This window comes from Emys orbicularis, chromosome 5, assembly GCF_028017835.1.
Source record: "Emys orbicularis isolate rEmyOrb1 chromosome 5, rEmyOrb1.hap1, whole genome shotgun sequence".
Lineage (NCBI taxonomy): Eukaryota > Metazoa > Chordata > Testudines > Emydidae > Emys > Emys orbicularis.
Genome location: NC_088687.1, coordinates 127,727,877 through 127,753,415, shown reverse-complemented (window position 1 = coordinate 127,753,415; position 25,539 = coordinate 127,727,877). Strand labels below are relative to the sequence as shown.

At 41.5% G+C, this 25,539-nt stretch overlaps 1 protein-coding gene across 1 annotated transcript in view; it reads left to right on the top strand.

Moving 5' to 3' along the window:
- Positions 1–2,340: 2,340 nt before the first annotated feature.
- Positions 2,341–25,539, top strand: part of NSD2 (nuclear receptor binding SET domain protein 2) — a 153,338-nt gene continuing 130,139 nt past the window's right edge. The window contains exon 1 of the mRNA XM_065404982.1: positions 2,341–2,401. The gene's annotated coding sequence lies outside the window, so the exon portion shown is untranslated. The remainder of the gene's footprint in view (positions 2,402–25,539) is intronic.

Here is a 25,539-nt window from a genome sequence, read left to right as displayed (position 1 = left end):
GTTGGCTGAGCTTAAACAATTCCTCTCCCACCCTAGTATTTATTCCTCTGATATATTTGTAGAGAGCAATCATATCTCCCCTCAGCCTTCTTTTGGTTAGGCTAAACAAGCCAACCTCTTTCAGTCAATGCATTAATGATTCCAGTTCCATCTAGATTACATTGGAAAGACCCTTTTTTGAGGAGGAGGCCTCCTACTAAAATAAATAAATAGGAAGTGGGGTGTGATTCAAAAAAGGCTGAGAACCCCAATCTAGTCTGACCTTCCATATAACATAGGGCACAGAATTTCACCTAGTTATTCCTGTAGTGTGGTTCTTAAATGTTTTTTTCCCTATCAAATTTTTTTTTCTTTGACTTTAATGGGAGGTGTGTACAACCTTTTAAATAATAATATAAATTTGTGCAAAATTTTCCAAACTAGGATCCCTAATGTTAACTACCTACAATTCCCACTGATTTAAATAGGAGCTGTGGGCTCTCAGCACCTTTGAAATTCATGTTGCTTTTATTTGGTGTCTAAACTGAGGCAACCACAGTTTGAAAATTTTGACCTGGGATAAACGAGTATTATGTGCTTTGCATCATCACGTTTGATGGTTTATTACAACATTAGTTCCTGTTTTGATATAATGGACATATTTATGATCTGGTATCAAGATTAGCTTTGTCTCCAATTATATTTGTCTAGTTAGAGGTGGAATTATTTTGCTCCCCAAGGAAAAAAATGCTACCCAGATATGCTTATATAATACTGTGATAGGCAATATGGAAACGTTTTAGATAGTCATATCTGAAATCTAACCTGAGTGGTTAAAATGTCTTGGATTTTTTTTAGTTAGTTGTATGGAAAGCCAGAATGTTTCTAATCTTTGTATGAGTAAAAGTTAGGTAATAATGTTTTTGTGTACCATTCTCAGAAAAAACTGTGCCATGAATGGGTTCATTTACACTTTGCAGTTATTGTGACTGTTAGGCCTTGTCTACACTAGGATTTAAAAGGTGTAAGCTAATATGTTTTAAAAGTCTAAGGTATGCAAGTAGGGTTGCCAACTCTGACTGAAGCTATTCTGGGAGATTCCCCCCGCCCCCCACATAACAGTCATTTTCTTAAAATATCCTATTAAAATCTACCTGATTGCTTTCAATAGTCACTGGGAGATTGATGCCAATTCCGGGAGACTCCAGGCCAATCCATGCTGCCTTTAAGGTGTTAAATTGATCAAGTTAAAGCACAGGGAGGGACTAGCTAACACATAACATCCCACCTTTAAATCCTAGTCTAGACAAAGCCAAAAAGGTAGAGTTAAGGTTGTTTGAATTACGATGATGGAGACTGTGCGGCATAGGGTGACCAGATGTCCCGTTTTTAAAGGGACAGTCCTGTTTTTTGGGACTTTTTCTTATATAGGCACCTATTACCCCCCACCCCCGTCCTGTTTTTTCAGTTGCTAGCTGGTAACCCTAGCGGTCTACTTACACCCAAATCCTCCACCGTTGTAGACGGATGTCTAAATGCCTGGGAAAGGAAAGGCCTCAGGTATGAAATGGAGTGACTGTATAACCAAGGGTGAGAGGCAGCAGAGAGTTTACTACTGATCTACAAAAGGATTCAGAAAAGGAGGAAATATTAGGGTGGGAGCCAGAGCATCTGCCCTGGCAGGCTAAGCCGTGGGTAGGGAGAGGAACATGTACAAGGGCAAGACTCTCTCCACCCAGCAGTGGAGAGGGAACAGTATGGGACTCAGCACAGCCGCCGCGCTGAGGCCCAGCTGGACAGGGACGGCAGCGCCTGGGGCCAGCCCTTCGCGCGGTTGGAGGGCGCAGGACGGGTTCAGGAGGGGGGCGTATGAGGTGCTGAGGGGAATGGTTCCGCCTTTGGCTGGCAGGGGGTGAACGCGTGTGGGGGTCTCACAGGGGCAGCTCCGCGGGTCTATTGAGCCGTGACTCATGAGGTGGGCAAGACACCGCCCCGCCTTGAGTCTGGGGAGTCCCCACACCCCGCCCTGCGGCAGCTTCCCTCCCCCCATCCTCCAGGCCCCCGCCGTTTGCAATCAAGGTCCCGTTACCGCCTGTCGCAGGGGCTAGCGAGGCAGGGCCCGGCCCGAGGCAGAGTCTGACCCCGCTCCCGGCCGCGGGGCTGCGTATACGGGCGGTTCCGTGCGGGGGGATTTGAAACAGCCGCTCCAAGGGCCGCGCGGCGGCGGCGTCCAATCAGCGGCGGGGATTTTTCGCGCTGGTTCTGGCCGGAGGAGGGGGCGGGGCCGCCGCGCAGGATTCCCGGAGCCGCCGCCGCTGCCGTTACTGCCGCTGCGTCTTGTCGGCTGCCGCCGTTCGCGGGCATCGAGCCACCGCCTCTCTCCTCGCCCGGCTCCTGTGCGAGAGGATGTGCCAGAGCACAGGTCAGCGGGCCGGGCCCGGCCGGTGTCCCTGGGGCGGGGGGAGGCCCCGGGCACGCTACCGCAGGCCCCGGCTGGAGGCGGGAGCGGCAGTGAGGTTACCTCGCAGGGATGCTGTGTCCTGGCCCCGCGCGCTGCCGTTGGGAGGGCGAGCGGCTGGCAGCGGGGGTGGTCCGCGGTGCTGAGGCGAGGGGCGGGGGTGGCCCCCAGCTTCTCCATCACCCAACGGCGTTATCCCCCCGGTCTCCCGATCCTCCTGCCCTCGCGGGAGTCTAGCTCTCCCCCGCTAGCCGGCTCTCCCAGCCTCCTCCTGGGCTGAGAGGGAGGCTTTCCCTACCTCCCCGGTCCCCCTCGCTCACCTCCCGCCCCCGGGTGGCTCTCGGACCCCCCCCCCCCCTGCATGCACCCCTGGCTTCCCCCCAGTGTCTGCCCATCCTCCCGCCGGAGGCTGCAGCAGGATTACTGGTGTTGGCTGGGCCTCTGATTCTTGGGTGTTGGAGGAGCGGAAAGGAGCAATGCCGAGGCTGGAGTCCCGGCTGTTGCTGCTTCATCCTCTTTCTAGTCCCACCCTCCCAGTCAATTCATCGCTGCTGCAGGAGGCGAGAGAAAATGTGAAGGGGTGGGATAAGGCGCCTGTCGGTGTCACCTCCCTTCCCAGGGTGAAAATCAATCAGTGCAATCTACACACACACACAAATGGGAGAAAGATCTACTTGAGGCTTTAAAATAACTCGCTAAATGGTGGTGGTGGGTATAAATGTACCCCCCCCCCATTGCACTGACTGTGTGTGGTGTAATCATCTGAGGGCGGCTACTGCTGCCTTCCCTGTGGGTAGAACTGGGATTCCATGGCAGTAGGAGTGAGAGAGTAACTCTGGAAATGTATGGAGGGGGAAGCCATGTTTGATTTATTCCTCCACCAAAGACTGGTGTGATGATCCTTATACTTACCCCTGCTGCAGTTCATTCCGGACCTGTATGGTGGGCGAAGGCGATCCCTATTAGAGAAGAGGAAATAAAATGTTTTTGCCAAGACTTACATGCTCATTGGCTCAGTCTTTATTAAGTATAAGAGGATAGGTCTCTCGTAATTTGAATTGATATTTATGTGTTAAAAGGGGCAGGGGAACTTGCATTTCCAAGGCCATAGTTATAGCTCATCCGTTGTGGGTTATAGCTCTGGGAGTGGGGAAGGGAATTCACCACACTTCTTGAGCGTATTTGTACTTGGTTCTTTCAAAATAAGTCTGCTAAAAGGAGGGGCAAATACTATCAAAAGTATAGGAGCAGTAAATAGATATTGTATTAAAACAGATTTCAGGAAAAAAGGGCCCCTTGCTAACAGACCAGTTAGACAAACATGAGGCAGGTATAAGTCACTGCCTGTTTCTTGAATATTTTCCTATTGCTTTTTGCATTAAAATTGGTTTATAATTATTCTTATATTTAAGATTGAATGCTGTCTATGCTGAATAAACAGGGTCTCTTATGAAAGGGAGATTCAAACCTAAGACAGCAGCTCCATAGTGTAAGTTACCTATGAAGTGTTTGTGTGGATTTTGCAAGATCAACTTGCTGGTAATTCATGTCTCATTGTTGTGCTTAGTAAAGGTCTTTTAAATGTGGGAAATACTATTAAATCTGATCAAATAAATTTGCTCTTCTACAGTATCTAAATACTATTGTAGTGGAATCTTTATAAACTAATTGTTGAAATTATTATTTATTGTGGTAGTGCCTCGGAAACAGAACAAATGTACCTGAATAAACTCTCCAGTACCGCTTAATGAAATTATTTGACCTGTTGGATGTGCTTGATGAATAAAACTGCTAGGGAGCAGTGCTAGTCAGTGCTCAAATACGCATTAAAAACTAAAATGTGACTTATGTTGGATTTATGTGCCAGTTTAGAGCCATAAGGAGTGTTGATGAAATTTTTTATAATTAAATAGTCTTCATCACTCGGGTAGAAATAAGTTATTTCTTGTTAAGGATATGGGAATAAACATTCACTGCCACCGTTACATTCTCTTAGAAATATGCAAATATTGACAGGCTAATAAAACATAAATTTACCTTAATTAATTAAAGGGAAATGTCAAAAAGGAATAAGTACCTTTACATTATTTCAGGTAATTGGGGTGTAGGGGAAGTACTAATGCTGCCAGTTCAAAGTAGTTTTTAGAGTTGAAATTAATCAAATTAAAAATCTAACTATATTTAAACTACTCTCAAATAACTAAGAATCCAACCAGAATGATGTTACAGAAAATGAAAAATGATAGTATTTAATATCTTTACATGCATGTAAACTCTTTTCTTTCGGTATCATTTCAACTATCCGAATATTACCTTAAAATTGTGTTAGGCCTATGAGACACTGGCTTCTAAGACATGGGGTTTAATTATTTTAGGCTGGGAACTTAAAAGGGGCTATGATGTATCTTGTTTAAAAAGGCTTACTGAGTTCTAAAATTATGCATTCAACAAAACAGTGCAGGCCTGGAAAGAGAGAGCTGTTACTATGTCCCATTGTTTGTGGCTCATTCACTTCTCGCTTTTGCTTTGAATGTATTGTGTTTCTTTCATGCCACTAGTATTAATATGTATCTAAATCTAGGCCTCAGTCCTGCAATCTGATGTGTGTGGACCCTTGTGCTCAATAGGAGCCCATTTACTTCATTGGTACTCCATAGAGGCAAAAGGCTCCACCTGCCTCAGTTAGATTGCTGGAGAAGATGTGTATGCTGTAAATATATTTTTAAATTAATGGAGATACCCTATCTCCTAGAACTGGAAGGGACCTTGAAGGTCATCGAGTCCAGCCCCCTGCCTTCACTAGCAGGACCAAGTACTGATTTTGCCCCAGATCCCTAAGGGGCCCCCTCAAGGATTGAACTCACAACCCTGGGTTTAGCAGGCCAATGCTCAAACCACTGAGCTATCCCTCCCCCATATGATAGCAGCCCTGCCATCTCCAGTCATTTCTTCTTTCTGATGCTTGCATAATTGCACAACAGAATTTTAAATGTAAAGTATAAATATTAAAGACTTGCAAACTTATGCAAATTGCAGGCATTTCCTCCACAGAACTCTGTAAAGCATCTGACTACTTATAGGAAAAAAACTCAAATCCCCAGAAGAGCTGAGCACTGCACTGTAGAACTCTTCTTAGCTGGTGCCAATGTAAGCAATATGCATATCCTGATATTCAAGAAGTCTTTCTAATGGAATAAATTTGGTATTCAGTAGAAAATTTGACTGTTTGCATATTTGTCTAAGTTTTTGTGCCACGCTCATCACTGTACTATCCTGTGCCTATTTAAATCTTTTTAACTTCATTACATTTTTGTAAGGAATAACAAGCACAAAATACAAATGAGTTGTCTATGTGGCTTGGTGTATGTTCACCTGCGTAAGAGATCTGAATGTATAGCTTTGGTGTCTTTTACCTTTTGACCAATGAAGAATGGAAATATTGAGGCAGAATAAAGTGGATAAGCACATCTACTTTTCTAACAAACATCTTATTTTCTAGTCAGTGGAGTGGTTTGAAGAAAGCTTGACATCTCTGCTGTATATTTGGCGAAGAGAAGTTGAAATATGGCACCCAAGGATGAATGGCCAAATAGGGAGGAGAACCAAATTTAAAAATGTACATATCTAGCAAATTGTGAATGGGTGGGTTTCATTTTATAGTTAAAGTAGAAAATGAATAGTTGGGAGGCCTTTGTGATTGACAACAGAAAGAAAACAGAAGAAAAGTGTATTGAAATGTAAGAAATGTCCCTTCAATCCATAGAGATATTGTCAACTTCAAAATCGTACTTCTCTCACTTTTTTTAACCTACGGTTATTACAAGTAGCACCTAAGATAAAGTATAATTATACAAAAATCAATTATTTTCTTTCAGATTACTTTGTGCATTTGACAAAAATCGAGAAAATAATAAATAAAAATGGGAAAATGTGATAGTAAAAATTTGAAACTACTTTTAACTTTTTGTTTGGTTGACTACATTTCAAGTTGATAGTGACCCTTTTAAAATGAGCATATTGACTTTAGGGAAACAACTTTTTTTTAAAGGGGGTGCTGTAATATATATGAAATTTTAAGATAGGATAGGTGGCATGCAATTGCAAACTGAATGCTGGGCTTTGATATGATAATGTGTACCTATTCTATACCCTGCATTCTCATAACTGAAAGGACAGCCAGGCAAAGTACTGAGATATCCAAGAATTCTGGAGTACAGATGTCTTGCACATCTCAATACCCTGTGCCTGTTGATGATAAATGAATGTACTATCAAAGTGCATCAGTGTGCTCACCATCAAATATCTTACCTGATAAATTTTAAATTTCAATGTTAGGCTTAAGAAATGAGTGTTTCTATAGTGTATATAAAAAGCTACCTCTTACTGTGAAGGGAAAAATATAATAAGAGTATCCAATAAAAGAATAAATATTTTAAATATGCTTTCTCTTTGCCATAAACAAATGCCTGTTAACTATATTGCACCAAGAGTAAGTCTTCTGTAGTTGTGTTTTTTAGTGATTAAAAATAACAAAGTTGTATGGGAGTTGTTTAGACAGACCAGTGCTGTAATGGATCATAACATTGGACGTAGACATTTTAAAGCATCTGTCTGAACATTCTGTAGCAGTGTATTCTGTGCATACTTTAACTGGCTAAAGATCTGGAAATGTAGAATGTTCGCTTATACGTATTTCAAAGCTGTGTAATGTTGGGCAGAATTCCTTAGCCTTGGGGCACAGTTGACATATAAGCACTGGTATTTGACATAATTTGAAACTAAGCAATAAACTATATAGGTGGTTTAAAGAGTGTAAAGTTACAAGGTTTCCCCAACAGGTGGTTGTCCTGTTTCTATTGTTTTTTTGCCCCCTACACTGCAACAACCCTTCTTTAACTTAACATAAGATGATGTTTAGTACTAAAAATCAATTCAACTTCCACTTCTGTAGCACAGACTGTAGCTATTTGGTGTAATTCCTTCCATTGCGAACATTGGAGGGGAGGGAGGAAAGCGAAAAAGTATATGCATAAGGGAGTTGCAAAGCATCAGATGGTGGTCATATTAAAGATACCTAGAGAGAAAGCAAAAGGGCTAATTGCCCCCATAACTGATTCTTTTATTTTTATTTTATTTTTAAACTGCATGCTCTCTCATGGTGCCTACTTAAGAAATGGCGACTAACTGAAAAATACGGAAGTCTTTTCTTAAGTCCAACTATTTAAACTTCTTCATAAAGCACTCTTAATCAGGTTAAAAGGGCCTTACATAATGGCCTTAGAATCTATAACCTGCTTCGTGTGTCTGTAGAAGCTACCTTCCGTTTTTTCTGCTGAGTTAGGTCTTTAAAGTAGCCAAAAGTTTGATGCTTCTGTCATCTCAACAGAGAAATTGGCCCTTCTCTGTGAAACTTGCTTCAGTCTGTACCCCCGTCAAGCTTTCTTGTGGCAAGCAAGTGTTTACATCTCCAGTCAATACTAAAAAACATACACAACAAATTACAAACTTACACTTGAAAACAATAAATGATTGTTAGTTTTATTCAACATTCGAAGTACTGAGATCAAGATTCCATTTTTCATTTGCAACAATTGATTATATCACAAACAGAAAAATGAGCATTATCCTTTTGTCTTAGTCCTGTCTGTGTTTTATAATGAATCCGCATTCAAGGAATAGAAGATGAGGCAAAGTGAGATCTTTTAAAAAATATTTTAAAATCAATTTGAAATATTATGGAAAAACTGATGTGATAGAAGAATAAAGGAATAAAAACAAATCTTAATAATTTTAAGAACCATGGTAAACAAAGCAGTGCATGCTCATAATCTCCTGTCATAGTGTACAGACCCTGAATGATTTACTGCCGGGTTTGTGATAAATAGTGAACAAGCGTTCTTTAAAATGTTGTTATTTTAGTGTGGATTAGTTTGAGGAGCAAAAGTTTGAGATCATGAAACTTGCCACCTTGATGGTATACTATTGAAGCAGGGGATCCGTCCACACTGGCATTCAGAAAAGGCTAAATCAGAGTGTTATCTCTGTAGAAATGAATGCCCAGGTTATAGTCTCATAATGGAGACAAGAGGAAGAACATAAATCCTCAAGAGATCAAAGCCAGTATGGGCCTTGAGGAACGGTACAGAATATAAGGTTAGAATATGGATCACTTCACTTTAAGTTCAAAACTGGTAGCACCACAAACTTTGAATCAAATAATTTAGAAAAATTACTGCTCTAATTGAAGAATTTCCTATGAGAAATATGGATTGCCAAAAGTTGTGTTTTGATAGCTTTTATGAGTGAACTGAAAACACAGTTTTGTTTATTCAACAGGCAAAATACTCCTGAACAAAAAACTGAGCATAATCAGTATAGTATTTGGGTTTTATAAGGGCATAATATAAAATCCCTGTGTAAACTTCTAGATACTTCATTGTCAAAAGTTGACAGGCATCACATATCTTAATCTTACTGGGGTAGGTTCTTGAAGCAAGTTCTGAAGAAAACGTTCTCAGTACTTGTTCAATGGAAATCAGTTTTACTTTCTAAATTAACCTTTTTGCTGATGATGTAACCCATACTGAAGACAGACTATCTTAATAATGTTTGGCAAATCTGTAAATAAATTAGGAACAAGAGAGACATACAAAGTGTAGATCCACTACTTAGTGGTGAAGGAGAGCTGATAATGGACAACACCAAGAAGGATGAGATGTTCAGTGCCTGTTCTGCTTCATTCTCTGCCAAAAAGGTTAATTGTGTTAAGTATCTGGTCACAATTAATAACAACAAAGGGGAAGGAACACAAGCCAGAATAGGGGAAGAAGGGGTTAAAGAATATTTTGATAAATTAGATGTATTCAAGTCAGCAGGGCCTGACAAAATTCACTCTTGGGTACTTACAGAACTAGCTGAAGCAATCTCAGAACCATTAGTAATTATCTTTGAGAACTTAATGAGGACGGGAGAGGTCCTGAAGGACTGGAGAAGGGCAAACATAGTACCTACTATTTATTTAGGAAGTTTTGACCAGTTTACAAAACTGTGCCATATAAATACAACTCTACCCTGATATAACGCGACCCGATATAACACGAATTCAGATATAGCGCGGTAAAGCAGCGTTGCAGGGGGGCGGGGCTGCGCACTCCGGCGAATCAAAGCAAGTTCGATATAACGCGGTAAGATTTTTTGGCTCCTGAGGACAGCGTTATATCGGGGTAGAGGTGTACCAGAAACAAAACAATCATTACAACTGTTAGCTTTTATTTGAAGAGACATTATAAAGGAATATAGTCAGTGCTTTCTATTTACCAGAGTGTTACCATATTACAAAGTGAGCATCGTTACAACACCGATGTTGTTCCTGGTGGCTTTATTAAATTGAGTGAAATCTCTATACACACATTTAACAGACCAGGCATGTCTGTAAAATGTTAATATTTAAAAACATAATTGGACAGATATGCTGGGTTTTTTGCAAGTGAATGTACTTTACCTGAGTATTGAATAAAAGGTAACCATGTATTTATCTGTCCTCTGCCTATTTTACTAAGTACATAACTAGTGTGTTAACTTTTCCATTACAACTTCCTGTATTTTTTTTAACCATTCCTTTATGGTTGAGCTGTTTTTCTTTTCCCAGTGAGAGGCTCTCAGTAGTCAAACAATTCATAGTATCTATCTTGAAAAACAGGAACAAAGAGGACCCAGGGATTTATAGACCAGTCAGCCTAAGTTGGGTTCCTGAAAAGGTACTGGAAGAAATGATCAAACAATTAATTTGTAAGTTCCTAGAGGATAGTAGGCTGAAAAGTAATAGCCAGCATGGATTTGCCAAGAACAAATCATGCTAAATCAACCTAATTTCCTTTGCTGATAGGCCTAGTGGATGTGGGGAATGGAGAGGGGAGAAGCAGTAGATGTGATGGATCATGATTTTGGTTAGGCTTTTGACACAGTCCCTCATGACATTCTCATAAGCAAACTAGGGAAGTGTGGACTGTAGATGAAATTACTATAAAGTGGCTGTACAACTGCTTGAAAAACCATACTCAGAATAGTTATCAATAGTTTGCTGTCAACTGGAGGCCATATCTAGTGGGGTACTACAGGGGTCTGTTCTGTCTGGTACAACTGTATTTAGTATTTTCATTAATGACTTGGAGTATGGAATGAAGAGTCCACTTATAAAATTGTGGGTGATACCAAGCTGGGAGGGGTTGCTTGCACTTTGCACTTGCACATTCAAAATGACCTTGATAAATTGAAGAATTAATCTGAAATCAACAAGATGAAATTCAGTAAAGAAAAGTGCAAAGTATTACACTTGAGAAGAAAAAAGATCAAATGCACAACTACAAAATGGGGACTATCTGGCTAGGCAGCAGTATTTCAGAAAGAGATGTGGGGCTTATAGTTAATCACATATTGAACATGAGCTAACAACGTGATGCAGTTGTGAAAAAAGATATTGTCATTTTGGGGTGACAGGCATGTCATATGTAAGACATGGAAGGTAACTGTTCTGCTCTTCTTGGCACTGGTGAGCTCTCAGCTGGAGTTCTGTCCCATTCTGGCCACCACACTTGAAGAAAGATATGTTAAGGGGTATTACAAAGAGATAGTGATCAATTGTTCTCCATATCCATTTGAATGTAGGACACAAGAAGTTATTGGCTTAATCTGCAACAAGGGAGATTTAGGCTAGATATTAGGAAATCTTTCTAACTATAAGGGTTGTTAAGTAGTGGAACAGGTTACCCAGGTAGGTGGTGGAATCTCCATCACTGGAGGTTTTTAAGAATAGGTTGAACAAACACCTGTCAGGGTGGTCTCAGTGTACTTGGTCCTGGACTATTACACACCACTTTTCTTATTGGTTAGTAATGGGAAGTAAGTATGTTTGTGAATTTGAGATACTTGTGTAAAAACCTACTCTGTTCCTGTTAATAAGTATTAGAGAGCCCCAATCAACAGCCTGATTGAAGTTAAGCAATAGTAAAAGAATAAGGGGGATAATCAATGAAATTATAAGAGCAGATTTAAAATGGATAAAAGGAAATGCATACACAATGTGTATTTGCCATTGGAATGCCCTGGTACAGGATGTTATTGATGGAAAAAGCTTAGATTCCAAGAACTAAGCAAATAAAAATTTCATCAGCAGTTGCATAACAAGACTTATTCTTAGCATAAACTCTTATGAGGAATACATTACCATATACCTGCTGGTATAATATGGAGAGTTGGCTGATGGCATTATGGGAGCTTTCACCTTTCTCTTACTTTTTTTTATGGGTATATCATCAGAGATGGGATTCCTTAATAGATTGACTTTTCAGATCTATTTCTAGTATGGTAGTTGCCACTACCTTGATTTTCCCTGCAATGAGTCTTTCAGAATGGGTTGGTCAGATCAATGGAGGTCATCTTGATAGCCACCCACAGTTAAGTGGCTGTTCAGGATTGTTATCTGTGCCTGTCTCACCAAAACACTAGCTATGCTGGTAAAACCCTCTAGTATGGGTCACAGCTGTCGCAATATAACTGTGCTTATTCCAGTGTAGTTTCTGCCAGATACTAGTAGAAGCACAATTATACTGATATAGCTGTGCCCGCACTAGAGTGTTTTACCGGTATTACTATATTGGCAAAACCCTCCTTGTGTAGAAAAGCCTTTAAACAGCAGTACTGCCTTTGGTATATTTTTGCAGTTTTCACAGTGGCTTATGCTAGGGTGCTTCTGGCAGCATCTGAGGTTTGATTGAGCGGTTGAACAAATCCAATGCAATGGAAGTTTAGGGGGTGGCGTTCTAAGGGGTAGGGAGTACCGTATATTCGTTTATAAGCCAAATTTTTTAGTAAAAAAGGGCAGCACCAGAGAAGGGGGTCAGCTTATGAACGGGTATAGAGAGGGAGAGGTGGGACACAGCCCCTCCCCCCAACAGAGGGAGCAAGGAGAGGCAGCAGAGCCAGAAGGGAAGAGGCGGGGCCAGAGTCTCTCTGCTTCTGGCCAGGCTGCTCTCCTCACAGCCTCCGAAGCAGCTGTAGCCGTGCTGCTCGGCCCCGCCCCCCCAGAGCAGCTGTGGCTGCCCCTGGCCCAGGCTGCTGGAACATGCTGCAGCTGCGCCACCCGGTCTGGCCTGCTGGAGCAGGCTGCGGCTGCGCTGCCCAGCCTGCTAGAGCAGCTCCTGCTAGGCCAGAGACGCCCTCCCCAGATAAGGTGGGATGGGATGGGGAGAATGTGGGGGTCCTGGGCTAGGGGTGGGTTCATGTGGGGGGTGGTCACAGGGGTTACTTCCCAACTCCCAGCCCCCCCCCCCCCCCCAAATTTCCCTACCAGTTGCTGTCCCAGCCCGTCAGGGTAAGCAGCTGGCGCACCGGGACATTTTGTTTACTTAGGTTTACCTCCATGCCTGCGGACGCTCGAGGTAAACAAACCATCTTGGCCCACCAGCGGCTTATCATGATGGCGTGGGAGCCAAAGTTTGCTGACCCCTGAATTATAGGGTTGGCTTATGAACAGGTTATAAAAATTTTCCATTTTTACTTATCCATCGGGGGGGGGGGGGGGGTTCGCTTATAAACGAACCAGCTTATGATCGAGTATATAAGGTAAATTTCCTTGGCCTCTATTCATCAGGTTACTGAAGGCATTGCAGTAGAATGTGTATTCTATTCACATGAATATATATTATAGATGTCATTTTTTGTTCATAGTGACTGGCCCTTTGCTTAGGGGAGAACATCATCTTGGGGATATCTTACGACTGTTAGCCCATTTCTGCAGATAATGGTGTCTACAGACTCACTATATACTGAAGATACAATGTATACACAGCTTTGTGTTCCTTTGCAATTTATGCTCATATCTTATTTTGGGTCCTTCTCCTTCTCCCCAGCCTTTTGCATTTTAGAAATTCCCATGATAATCTCACAAAAGCTTCACATCAATCTGTCTGCTCCCCTCCTCTTCCCTCCCCAAATACACAGGCAAGTGATAGCAGGAGCAAGGAAGAAACTGGCAAATTTAGTCTGTTTCATTTTGATGTAGAAATATGCAGGAGCAGCAGAAGCAATGTTCTGATTCTGATGGAGGGGAGAGAATTGGGATGGTGAAAAGGAAAAGAGGCTAGAAGGAGAAAGGGGCGGGGCATAAGGGGTGGGAAGAGGTAAGAGAGACATGGATTAGGAGAAGGAGCTGCACCAATAGGATAATTAATTTGAGATTAAACTTGTATGTCATCCAAGGACTGGTAGAGGTTTAGGAATACAACAGACACAACACTCAGAGCCCTTGTGGGAGAGTCACCTCATTGAATTCACTAGTGAATCCTAGACAACTGGAAGAGTATCATTAGTGGGCTATATTATCCAACCCTCCTTTGCTAGAGGAAGGGCCGCTATCATGTGATGCTATTGTGACTGCCCAGGAAATAAGGGAAGCTTCAAGTACAGTCTTGAAAAATGTAGCAGACAGTTATTTTGGGAGGTGATGGTGGGGGGAGAGAGAGGAGACAACCTCATATTAGGGTATAGCACCTGATAACCACTAAGAAATCCAGTGTAGTTGCTCCCTTGTAGCTTTGGGTGGACAGGAATTAGGGAAGAAAATGGCATGCTGGTGTTGCCACCAGAGTGCGATGCTTGGATCCTGCTGTAGATTCCCACATCTTCAGTGTATGTCTTGTTTGGTGAGTGTGTGGTCAATTTGAAGTTCCTTTGCTGGGCTGGAAAAGAGTAGCTATCCTCACTTTCTCCTTGCTCCATGGGTGCGATTGGGAGGCTCAGCTATTTCCCTATGGGTATTTAGAGTGGAGATGGGGCTCCTCTTTCCTTAGATTGTTTTGTGGTACTCTCCCTGGATTGTGCTCATACCACTGTTGCTGTCCAAAGTCTTTCCTTCCTCTCCAATCTGGAGAATCTGATCAGTTTCAGTCAAATTTCCTGTTGTTTTGAGCAGTAGGAATGACACTTAGAAGACTTTCTTAAGCAAAGTGAGAAAGGACTCCTTTTCCTCATGATTTTGCAGACATTATATGTAATCTTTCCTATCATACACACTTCCAGTTCCACCCCCAGCAGTGGTTCAATTGTTGCAATTGGTCAGGAAAATGTTTGGCAAAGTGACATTGATCAGATTTGTGTAATTGTCTTTGCTGCCCCAGAAAAGCAATATTAGTACTTGCTGAAGAAACCCCGCTTGCCATCAGTGCTTATTGATTCTGGGAGTTAGTGTGGGGAAATTAATTTTCCAGTTTCTCCTTGCTTTTCATTGTGGGAATAGGTCATGAGTCTCCTGAGTTAGGAGGAAATCTGAGCGCTCTTCCCCTTCTCTCTCTAGAAGTATCTTCTTTTTATAGCTTCCTTACTTAGGCATAGCTGTTGTTAGGCTACTGAGACATGTAGCCTAACAGGCCACAGCTGTCAGTTTCTTCTCTCCAAACTAGGCAGCTCTGGCAATTACCGTACTTAAAAGGCTGTTTTTCTTCAGTTACATAGAGAAGGGATTCAGCCCCTTTTTTTGTTCAGGCAGGCATAAGCCACATGTAAACATTATTTCTCTTAAATGAAAACATGCTTTCATATTAGGGTTTTAAATTCTGCTCCTTCTTTAGAAACAAAAAATTGGGGCCAGACCTATATTGCTAGAACTACTTTCAATATTGCTTAGAACATCTTAGCACTTTTGATGAATAGCTACTGTATATGTGGCCATTCAAATCTTCTTTTAAAAAAGTACTAAGATTTAATCTTTCTATGTAAATGCAACTTATAAAGAGAGTTTGGTAAACTTCAGTGTCTTATGCATTCATAAGTTTCAGTTATTCCCGTTTTTATTAGTTTTTTTTAATATAACCAGGCATTACATCTCAGATACATTAGTGTTGTATGATTCTGGTTAAGGATGTACTTTAAAATCCTTGCATTTAGGTGCCTATAACTTTCTTAGGACTTAACCCTTTGGACTAAAGTTTCCCATGTTTGTTCTCAGACAAATGGCACATTTATTTTTTTGGTAATTTGTTTTGACTGTCTTATTTATCAGTGTGTGTCATGCTCTTAAAGTTTTTAATGCATTGATTTGCACTTAGATAACTCAGATTATATTTAAAACATCAAGCTTGCATATATTTAGTATTCAAGGGTCAGATGCTTTTGTTGTGATAGGATAAATTTGGGTTAGAAAGAAATTGGCCCAGTCTGGGATTTTTCTTGTGCAAAGTAATTTCTATTGAAGTTAGCAGTAATTTTGCCTTCCTAACAATTGGGGAATGAGGTCCTGTGTTAAAAATGTCCTGAGCTGCACACTAGTGCTGTACTGCAAGACACAAACGAAAATCTAAATGTTTCTTTGGCATCATGATTTTATGTACAAGAGAATCTGAATGAACAAGTGTCCAGGATATTCAAATGTATTATTTTTTAGAAGCAGGTCTTATCCCATCCCTAATCCTTTTATTTATAAGTGAATCATGTATGAATTCATTTAATTCTGATCTGAGAGCAAGCACAAATTTTGGATGATCTCAAGATGGACGAAAGAGGAAGAGAGAGAAATCTCTTAGGATTACAAAACTAGCTTCATCATATGTTTTCCCTCTCAAAAGACTTCCTACAGAAAATCTTCCATCTGTTGGCTTTTTTCAACATCAGTTGAAAGCCTGATTTGTAGATGTTAAAGGTGGTGTTTGTGGATAAATGTTTTTAAAAGTTTATATGCATCGATATGTTGGAGGGCAGGCAATTTTTGTGCTGTTCATCTTAGATGTTTTCCTGAAGCTATAGAGGAAGTTCAAGTTAAGTTTTCTTCTGATAACTTTCTTCCATTTCCTTGGCTTGGCAGAAAAACAATCCCACTTGGCTAGCTCATAATTTCTATGACACAGAAAAAGCATCTCTGAGATTGCTGCCAAGGTGGTAGAAAGAAATAATAAATAATACCATATAAATGCTCTTAACAATCTGGACAGTAAAACATAGGAATGTGTTTTTGACATACAGAATAAACACATTTGGCACCTGACTTGCTGTCCTATAATAGATGCTCAGCTAGTTAATAAAACTATTAAAATGTACACAAAGTAACTTATTCCATGTATGTAGAAGCATTCCATTAATTATAAACAGTAAATACAAAGCCCTTGCAAGAACATGCATTTGTCCCATTAAAATATCCAGAGACCTGCTTCTCTGTCCAAATCCCCCTTAAAACAAACAAAAACACACAAAAAATCCCACTTCATTCAAAGAAAATGGTGTGTTCAGATACCTTAAATGGGTTCCTGTGAAACTAAGTATCCATTGTTTTCATACAGCAAACTACTAGGCCCCGGACTTTCCCGTCTTTCCTCCTTGCTGATGTAGATGGCGCTTGGTGGGTCATTGGTCAGTATCAGATTAAGGCATTAACTTGAGCTCATTAGCTATTACTGATTTTTGTTTTAAGCTCTCTAGTCTTCCTCTTTTACTCCATGCAGAGCACTCCAAGTTAGAGTTTGGACTTGTAGCTGCGCTTGTACAACATGGTTTTCCAAGAGGAGCAGAGTGATGGTAACCCTAACCACTGTATCATAATATATTCCTGTAACATTGCTCAATCAGGTATCTCTTTCTGACCATCTCATTTCATTCAGTATTGTTACACTCTCATTCATAACCTCTAAGATCACAGCATTCCTGATGTATCTGCTACTGTTGACCCTCTCCTGTCCCTCCTTTTCTTCCTCCAAAATGGATTCTGTTGTCACCTTCCTCAACTCTTCTCAATTAAATGCTCTTCTCTCCCATTGTTCCACTTAACTCCATCCCTGGCTAACGCTTTAGATCTTGCTTCCTTGCTTCATCTATTCCTTAGCTGCTGAAAACCTCTGAATGGAAACCGAACACTAAGTAGATGATGAATATGCAGTAAATAAAGGCTTTCTTTAATTTTCTGCCATTTTTCTAACTAGTCTTTCCCTCCCCTCCTTTGAGTCCAGTGTTCACACCCTTTGCCTCCTGTATTCTACCTTTTGACTTCCTCCTTCTTACCTTTTATTCATATGTGCTAACTTTCTCAAGGCTTGTCTGCTTGGTGGGATAATGCACACTGCAAGGAAGGGAGGGGAGATTTCTAAAATGCACTAATGTGTTGTGCATTAATTGAGCTGCATAGATCCTGTTGGTGTACACTAAAAGCTCCCTAGTGCATTTTAGCGTGGTGACAGCATTATGTTACACACTTGGGAACTTCTAGTGTGGATCAATTAATGTGCAACATGTTAATGTGCTTTAAAACAGCGGTTCTCAACTGGGGTTCTGCGGCCAAGAGCCTGAGCCCTGGTGCCCCCTGCTGCAGGGCTGAAACCCCGAACCCCAGCACACACCCCCTTCCCACTCTCCCCCCCCCCACACACACACAGTAGCAGAGCAGGGCAGTCCTGGGGGCAGCTCCACACCACCCCCTTCCTCCTCTCCCCGCCTCCTAGACCCCACCCCTGGCTAGGTGGGAGATGGGAAGCCGGAGTTGGGCAGTGTCACAGAGCAGGCAGCCATGGCATTCCCCCGTCTGCTGCTGGTGCCCAGAATTGTGGCTGCTCCTTAGGTCATGCAGATGGTAAGAAATGCCCAGGCAGGGGACCCCGCTCTGTGGCCGGTAGAGCCCTTGAGGAGCAGTAACCACAGGGGAGCCCTCCTGGCACACAGCCCCTAGCTACCCCCTCCCTGTACCCTGAGCAGTTTTCAAACTTTTTGAGGTGAACCCCCACCACACACAACCCAGACAAGCTGGGTGGCCTGCTGAGGTGAATCGGGGTGGAGGTGGTGCTTCCTTCCTTGACCTTGCTTTGTGGAGCTGGCCCAAGCGCCGCCGGCTCCTGCCCCCCGAAAATAGAAGTCAAACTATGCCTATGTCCGAGGGCCTGGCCCAGAGCTCCGAGTTGTCCCTCCTCTCCCGCTGGGCCGTGGAGTTTTTATAGCATGTTGAGGAGGGGCTCAGAAAGAAAAAGGTTGAACCCCTGCTTTAGAAATCACGCCCCGTAATGTGTGTTACCCTACTGTGTAGGTATACCTTTAATGATTTAATCAAAAAGATAGATATCTGTTCACTTTCCTTCCCTGCCCCCCAGCTGACACCCCTAGGAATGGTGACTGTCTTATGGGTAGTCACAGTCTCCATTTCCAATCCTGCTATCTTCCCCCTTGACCTTATCCACTTCCAGGTAATTGCCTCCCTTCTACCTGCCCTTAATTTCTCTGTCACCTCAAACCTCTTCATGGCCTCTGGCTCCTTTAACTTCACAAATGTGCTCTGATTTCCCATATCCTAAAAACCCCCAACAACCTGTCCTTGAACCCTATGTGTGTCTCAAACTACTCTACTGTCTGTGCTGTCTCCTTTCCATTTGCCTTTGAACTGGTTACAGTGACTTCCTTTTGTCTAATTCACTCCTTGATCCAATATACACTTTTTATATAAATAATTAAATATTGAGAGAGACTGACTCTGTATTACTCTGGTTAGGGCACTCATGAGATGTGGTTGGCCCACATTCAAGTTCTTGTATTGTGTCTTCTGTGTCCTAGGTGGATGCACGAATCACTAGGATGGGTGCATGCTGTCTAGGGTTTGAGCAGAAATTCCATCGTGGACCTAAAATGCTGTCCTGATGAGTTTTGTTGAAACTACTGCTTTACTGCTAAAAGCTTTGGTTTCAGAGAATTTGGATTTTCTAATGAAAAATTGTTTAATTGAAAATTCCCAAATAGCTGTACTTTTCAACCCTTTCTTCCAGTTCTTGCAATATTTAAATTTAAGTGATGTGATGTTCAGAGATCTACAGTTTTCCCTCTGCTGATGTGCATAGGCTTACTAGAAAGACCGCATAGTTTACAGGAGAGTCGCATCTTACGCGGGGGTTAGGTTCTAAAGTCAGCGCGTAAGGCAAAAATTGCGTATAGTCAAAATTACCCTTGAAAAAAGAACAGGAGTACTTGTGGCACCTTAGAGACTAACAAATTTATTAGAGCATAAGCTTTTGTGGGCTACAACCCACTTCTTCTGATGCATATAGAGTGAAACATATATTGAGGATATATATATACACACACATACAGAGAGCATGAACAGGTGGGAGTTGTCTTACCAACTCTGAGAGGCCAATTAAGTAAGAGAAAAAAAAAAACTTTTGAAGTGATAATCAAGATGGCTCAGTACAGACAGTTTGATAAGAAGCAAGTGTGAAAATACTTACAAGGGGAGATAGATTCAATGTTTGTAATGGCTCAGCCATTCCCAGTCTTTATTTAATCCTGTGTTGATTGTGTCTAGTTTGCATATCAATTCCAGCTCAGCAGTCTCTCGTTGGAGTCTGTTTTTGAAGTTTTTCTGTTTTAAGATAGCCACCCGCAGGTCTGTCATAGAATGGCCAGACAGGTTAAAGTGTTCTCCCACTGGTTTTTGAGTATTATGATTCCTGATGTCAGATTTGTGTCCATTAATTATTTTGCGTAGAGACTGTCCGGTTTGGCCAATGTACATGGCAGAGGGGCATTGCTGGCACATGATGGCATATATCACATTGGTAGATGTGCAGGTGAACGAGCCCCTGATGGTATGGCTGATGTGATTAGGCCCTATGATGATGTCACTTGAATAGATATGTGGACAGAGTTGGCATCGGGCTTTGTTACAAGGATAGGTTCCTGGGTCAGTGTTTTTGTTCAGTGATGTGTGGTTGCTGGTGAGTATTTGCTTGGTTTTTCTCTTACTTAATTGGCCTCTCAGAGTTGGTAAGACAACTCCCACCTGTTCATGCTCTCTGTATGTGTGTGTATATATATATCCTCAATATATGTTTCACTCTATATGCATCCGAAGAAGTGGGTTGTAGCCCACGAAAGCTTATGCTCTAATAAATTTGTTAGTCTCTAAGGTGCCACAAGTACTCCTGTTCTTTTTGCGGATACAGACTAACACGGCTGCTACTCTGAAACCTGTAATTACCCTTGAAAATCCCTTAAATCGCCCATAAAGTACAGTATACTGTACATGGTTTTGTGTATACAACCCTGTACAGTAATATGTATAATGTATACAGTAATATGCAGCATATAATAGAGTACATATGCAAAATATAATTTTACAGTATTTTTAATTACATGAGAGAGAGAGAGAGAGAGAGAGAGAGAAGAATGAAAGAATAAAAAAGGAAAACAGTAAATCTAACCACTCACCATTCATCCTGGATATTCTTGCTAGTCTACGACGACGATGATAATAGTGATGCGACGACGATGAATGATGATGATGATTAGTACAGCTCCCGTATGATGAACAATGAGATGATGAAGATGGGTGCTGTACACATTCTGATGATTAGTCTTCCTCTTCCCCTGACAACACTATTGGGGGGTCGTCAGGGCTTGACGTCGTTCCAGGAGATGGAGGTGACGGAGGGCAAGTTGTAGATGAAGTGGTTGGCTCTGGTTCAGCTCAAGAAGTTGATTGAGTAGGCTAATCTGTTGCTGGTTGGTTGTTCTTGAAAAACATGGTGATCGGCAATTGTCGCTCTTGTCTCTTGAGTTGCTCAGACATTTCTTGATACGGTCTCAAATAGTCCGCAATACTACGTGTGATTTTGAGGCTTCGTTCCATAGAGGGATCGTATTCAGAAATTAAATCATTCAAGTGTTTCACTGCTTGGAACACTTCAGCAAATTTATGAAGATTCCAACTTGCTGGCTCTTCCTGTTGGTCGTCATCATCTTCATCTTCTGTAGACGATTTTATCAGTTCCTCTAACTCTTTACTAGTCAATGTTTCTCTATGGCTCTCAATTAATTCTTCAATTTCTTCCTCAAGGATGTCGACAAAGCCATCACTACTCACTTGCCTGGCCACCTGAACAATGCGTTTCACTTCTTTGTCAATGGTCGGGAAACCCTTAAAATCATTCACACATTCTTTCCATAGCTTTCGCCAACATGCATTGACTGTTTCAGACTTGATTGCATCCATTGCCTGTTTAATATAAGTGATGCAATCGGCAATGTTGAAGGACTTCCAACACTCCATCACGTTAAGATTGGGATCAGCATCCATTGCGCTACGTATCCGTGAGAATGTAAGCCTCGTGTACGTGGCCTTGAAACAGCGAATCACGCCTTGGTCGAGAGGATGGAGGTGGTATGGGGGGGGGGGAGAAAGACTACTTCAATGTCGTTATGTGCAAACTGGAGTGCCTCAGGGTGGCCAGGAGCATTGTCTACGATCAATAACACTTTAAAGTCAAGTCCTTTCTCTTCGAGGTACCGCTTGACCTCCGGAATGAAACACTTGTGGAACCAATCCAGAAATAATGCTGCCGTCACCCAAGCCTTTTTATTTGATTGCCAAAACACAGGCAGGAGATTTTTGTTCCCGGGGATTTGCAGCCCTGTAGAGCAAGCCCGGCTTTATTAAATGCCCAGCCGCATTGCCACAAAACCACACAGTCACAGTCTTTAGCTCCTTTGAAGCCAGGGGCTTGTCTTTCTGATTTCGAAGTGTAAGTACGGTTGGCATTTTTTTCCAGAAGAGCCCAGTCTCGTCAGCATTAAAAACTTGTTCCGGAAGATAGCCCTTTTCTTCTATGATTTTCTTTAATTGTTCGGGGTAGGCTTTTGCTGCCTCTTCATTGGCAAATGCAGCTTCACCAGTAGTCTGCACGTTTTTGAGGTTGAAGCGGTTCCTAAAACTGTCAAGCCAACCTTGGCTGGCTTTGAATTCCTTCTCATCAGAAGGCTGTCTCTCTTTGGCGGGAGGTTTGAACAGCGCGTAGAGGCTAAGAGCCATTTCTCACAACATGTTGCCATCGATAGGCACACATTTAAGGTTCATGTCTTCCAGCCATAAGTTTAATGCCTTTTCAGTTTTCACTAAAGTCTTATCACGCACCTGGCTCGTCACCTTAGCAGTTATTGGAGCACTTTGCCACGGCTTGACGAATTTCTCTCTCTCGACTCTTGATGGCACGGATGCTAAATTCGTTGCGGCCATATTTACGTGCCACGTTGGAGACCGACATACCATCTCTCTAACTCCAACACAGCCAGTTTTTCCTCCAGCATTGGAACAGATTGCGGTTTCTTCGGTTGAGCACCAGATGAAGTAGTTGGCTTGCGTTTAGGGGCCATGTACGAAAAATACCTATCTTTAAACACTAGAATCGCACTCAGCGTGGCAAGATGCTCACACTATGAGAGGCATGCGGGAACCGAGACCGACTGAGGGAACAGCAGATTCACGTCTCCCATCTCACACTTACTCTGGGACATACGCTCATTGAGAGGAATGGTGGACGGAATCGCCTGCACTACTGTATTTAAATTGTTGTTTTTTTTTGTTTTTTTTTGTTTTTGCCGAGCGCATATAGTTGAATTCGTATAAGTTAAATGCGCGTATGATGAGACTCCACTGTAATTTGATTATTGAGATAATTAATTTCTAGCTGTCTGGTTTTATAGGTTAAATTTCTTTTGTCAGATGACTTTCTAGTTTAGAAAAATAAGTGAGGATGAGAATCCATTTTTGTTAAAAGAAAAATGTTAATGAATTACTAGTGAGAACAAACACAACAAGGTTGTAAAATACAAACCTCTTAATCCAACAGGCTACATAGTTGTTGATCAGATGTTCAATTAGCCACTAGAGGGAGCTCTTAGCCTCATGAAGATCTCTGTATATGGCAGGTTTTCAGAGACTTTTTGTGTATGCTAAGGCAGTTTAGATATTTAAAATAAACTACTGGCTTTTTGTGCTATATAATTACACTAAGAATTTGGGTGGGAAGTACAAGATTAGTCATACATATATCATTTATAGTAAAAATAAGTGCTCAAAAAGAAATGTTGTGCTCATTGCAATAACTTTAAATTTCATAGTTTATTCTGTAATGGTTGTGTCTCCTTACATAATTTGGCTGGAATCACTATTTTTTTGTAGGAACAATTCATGCTAAAAATTCCATTGAATTTGAGTATGAAAGACTGGAATTTACTAACATGTGCATTAGGTTTTCAGTTTCATTTTTCTGTCAAAAATGGAATCACCGTTTTTAGAGGAGAGTTTCTGAGGTGGTTTGGTTTTGTGCGTTTTCACAAATTTCCTGTACAGTTACCAACTCTTTAAATTTGCCTTGCAAATACTGCTTCTAGCAGTATTAATCAGTATAATCATTTATCAGGTACTATACTTAATTTGTTTGTTCACAGTAGTGCTTTCCAAATTGTCAGTTTCAAACATCTTCCAATTATACCACTGGGAGAGTGCTTCTGTAAAGGAGCACTCTAGAGATATGAATTGATGTGTAACTTTAGGGCTTACCTACACATATAGCGGTGCAGCTGCAGCGCGTCTGGTGAAGACGCTCTATGCCAATGGGAGAGAAGCTCTCCCGCCGACATATGGCTGTCCACGTGACATAAGTTATGCCAACATAAGCTGTAGTGTAGATATAGTCTTCAGACTCTGTACAACTCCAAGTGACGAGAGAGGTTATGGAGTATGAAATGTGGTGAAAACACAGCATTTCCCCTGACCTTAGTTGAATTTAACTTCCTGGTTAATATAATTATTTTTAAATCTTCACACATGAAGTTTGCTTTTTTTAACCTTAAAAATTCTGTCGCCATCCAAATCTGGGCTGATTCTCACATCTCTCCTTCATCTTACTCCTGACACTTCTTCCTGGGTGTCCCACTACCACCTTATTTACAATCCGATCACGTCTTGGATCACGTAGTCCATCTAGTTCTTTGACTCTAGTAGTAGAATAATGACTGTTCAGGTAGGCATAATTACAATAGATTATCTGTTCATTGGATTTATTCAAGAATACTATAGCTTTTTGAAAAAGAAGTTGTTTAGACACAAGAAATGGCATTCCTTTGTTTAGCCTAAATCAGGGGTTCTCACAACAAAATTTTTAGTGGCCTCAAGAGTGTGGCCACCAACTCTTGCTCGTGGCCACTCTGAAAATTTTTCCTAAAATAATTAATTTTAGGAAAAACAAATAAATATGCACATACACATGTCGAAATCATTGTAATTTACTTATGTAGGATTTTTTTTTTTTTTTTTTTGGCAGACTCAATAATAAAAATAATGTACAATGGTCTCTATTCTTTACTGGACCTAAACAGAATAGAAACACAAATAAGGTGCTTTGCACATTCTTGTATTGTTTGTTGTTTCTTTGGCTTCTTTGGTCGCTTACTAGCTGGTAAGTCTGCTGCTATGAAACCTGATACTTATATGTTAATCACTTTTCACAGCCTCCAAGCTAGCTACTAAATCTGCTGTGAAAAGTGATATTAACAAACATACAAATATCACTTTTCACAGCAGATTTACTCAGCCCGGGCAAGCCCAGGGACAATTTAAGCCCTGGATGGGGAGATGCTCCTCCAGCTTTTGTGTCTTGGGGGGAGGCCCTTGAGGGGAGGGGCCACTGCTTTGTCCCCTGCCCCCAATCACCACCCAGGAGGCTGTGGCCGCAAGAAAAGCCTCTGGTGGCCACATGTGGCTGCATTTGAGAAACACTGGCCTAAATTATCTGTGCAAAAGGCCTCCAGACGTTTACTGTCTTTGTTTTTGCTAACTCTGTAATAACACTGATGGAATCAGAGACCTCTAAAACTAATAAAACAGTAAAAGTGTGACTTCAGCTACACATGTAAACTGGCGAAACATCCCATAAAGACAAGGTTTAGAGAAACCTTTCTTGATACCTTAAATTATTGTTTCAGGGAACAGCTAGCTCTGGAGCACACAAGAGGAAAGGCTGTTCTCAATGTAATCCTAAGTAACATATTGGAGTTCAAGAAGTAACAGGCTAAACTACTAAGTAATAGAAACCTCAGTATAACTCAGCTCAACATCTTTGAGGAAGAAATCCCACCAAAATCTAGCGCTGTGGCACAGAATGTCACAAAGGAGGTATCCGCTGTCATGCATAAGTCAATCATTAATTGATAGGGGTTTGGACAAAAGTACTCTATGGTAGAAGGCTATTCAGTGGTTGCCCATTATGGGTTTTCTTATACCTTCATTGGAAGTATCTGATACTAGGCTA